Here is a 2,624-nt window from a genome sequence, read left to right as displayed (position 1 = left end):
AGGCAGCCTGCTCCAGCCTGTCGGGGCAGCAGCCAGGGTAAATGAGAAGGAATGTGGGGAGGCAGGTTAGGCCAGGCCGACTGTGAAGGCCCCATGACCTAGGGCACAGAGAGAGGAGAGCACCTCCCTACACATGAGCCAGGGAGAGTGAGGGGCAGGAAACACCCTTCTGTTACCACTCTGGGGACACATTTGCCAAGGAGACCCCAAGGGAAACGTACTTTGGATAATAACCACATGGCACTGGATCCAATAACAGCGATAATCACCAGACAGATGCCTTTCCACCCAAGATGGTGTCATGTTTCAGAAAAATCCTCAGTAGGTTGAACAGAGCATAAACACAAGTGTGTAATCACCTGACACACCTCACACTGGCTCAGCAGCACAACTCTGCTCAGTGTCCACTCTTTCCTCTCATGATCTGGGGGCTGACTGGGGCTGCAATTGCTACCATTGCTCCAAATCTCTGGGAAACCTGGTACCACCTAAGGCTAGTCCAGGAAAAGTGCAAATGCCAAATGCTAAATTCAGTTTCTTCTGACTGAGCATTACTTTTCACCATGTGAGATTATAGAATCCTCCTTTGAGCCATTGTAGGTCTCAGGGACCTTTTGTGAAAGGTCATGTTGAAGGGGAGTGGGAGATCCACAGTGGGTATCACAGGTGAGTGGAGCTGCCTAGGTCACTGGGCCTGATGAACCATCCTTGGCTTCACAACTGACCTTTCTAGACTTACTGTTCATGGACCTCCTAGGACCACTCTACTTCTGCCTAAAATATTCTTCCTGACCCACCACGGTCCCTTCATCCCTCACCTACTGCCTTCTCTCAGTGAGTGTCTTTGCCAGCCTCTGGGCCTTCAATATTCATCTCATGGAGTTTGGCCAGAACCTCAGCAGGGATCATGCGCCACAAAAGCCTTTTCTGCTTGGCTGGAGCCCTTAGGAAGCCTTCATCAATGTACAGGCAATGTCCAGCACTACATAAGGAAGCGTCAAGGCCTAGCAGGTATGTTCAGCCTCTCACGTTGCAAAAAATAAAAATAAGTTCACATTGAAGAATAATGCAATTAAGTTACCAAAACAATCAGGGGGGGGGGGGAACCTTGTATTTTAAGTTGATAGTTTAGTGTTGAGCCATACTTGTAGCTGTCCTGGCCACATTTGTTGAGAGCAGATGCTGAGAGCCGTTGTGGCACAATGGTGAAGCACAGGCACCCTCAAGTGGAAATGCTTGGTGTCCTGATTTGGTACCAGTTGCTATGATAAACACCATAACGAAAAACAACGTGGGGAGTATGGTGATATGTGGACTTACATGCACAGGATCTGCCAGAAGACCCCCCTCACCATCAGAATGGATCTGGTGTAGGTACCATCTCATAAGAGACCATAAGCCTTGAAGGGCGATGACAGTGATCATTGCTCGCTGCACTGGGTTCTGAGGACAGTCCTTCTTCACGCATGACCTTCCAGAGGCAAAGCCACAGCTCCACACAAGGGCTGAGCCTGGGAGAGTCACTTTAAAAGTGGCTCCCAAGGCACAGTGGTGCAGGTAAGGGTGGATCAATAGCATTTGTCTGCCCACACCAAGGAAAGAAGGCAGGGCAGGTAGCCAAGCTCTTCCTACAGGGAAGAGATAAGGGCCCTCCCTCACAACTTGATAGCGGAGATGGAAGCTACAGGTAGCAAAGACGCGACTGTGGTGGCTTTGTGCACGGCCCAGGAAGGCTGAAGTTCACACTCGCTTGTACCAGTGGACAGGCAACATACAAAACTGCGATCCATGCTCTGCCTCCCTAGAAGGCAGGTGTGGAGGATTGAAATTAGGTTGTCAGGCTTTTGGCAATCATGTTGTGGAGCCTAGGATGGTATTTGGGGTCAAGTCTTTGACCAGATTTCTCCCTTTGGGAGTGTGATTTTTTTTTTTTCTTATGACATTGCTTGGAAAGTCACTAGTGATGCAAGGCTCTGTCAATAAGCACTCCTTCCCCACCTCTGATTCCTTTTCTTGGGCTTACCTTCTGTTGACCCTCCCAGCTGCTTTTTGGCTTTTTCCTTCCACATTGCTAACTATTAGTAACAATATTCTTATTCCTTTTTGTTTTATTTTTCCTTCATGCACAGCACAAATCTCCGTAGACTGTCAATATAATATCTTACTCACTATATTCAGAACTATCACAATCTGTGACCAAATCCTTGTTTTACTTTTAGTGTCATTATGACCCATAGACATTGTCTCAACTTAGACACTTAGGATGCTATGGTTATTTTTTCTTTTTTGTACATTTTGTTTTTCCTGGATTTAACTATTGTGTTGTTGTTGTTTGTTGTTGTTGTTGGAAAAGTGTCAGCTCAGGACCACCAAGAGAGGGACAATAGCAGGAAGAGAAATCCAGAACCTGTCAGACAGGATTTGTGGAGGGTTAGGAACAGACACTGGATTCCAGTGGTGTGGCCACCAAAAGTGAAAAGAAAACTTCCAACCAAGCTGAACTGAACAGAGTGTGCCTGTCTGGTGTCCAAGGAAATCCACATAATCAATGAAGATCATGGGGTGCAGGCTCTCCAATCCCACGGGACAGAGCAGGGACACCCGAAACTCCACAGCTGTCACCT

This window comes from Acomys minous (genome assembly GCF_964271855.1).
Source record: "Acomys minous genome assembly, chromosome: 11".
NCBI lineage: Eukaryota > Metazoa > Chordata > Mammalia > Rodentia > Muridae > Acomys > Acomys minous.
Note: the sequence above shows the minus strand (reverse complement) of the source record.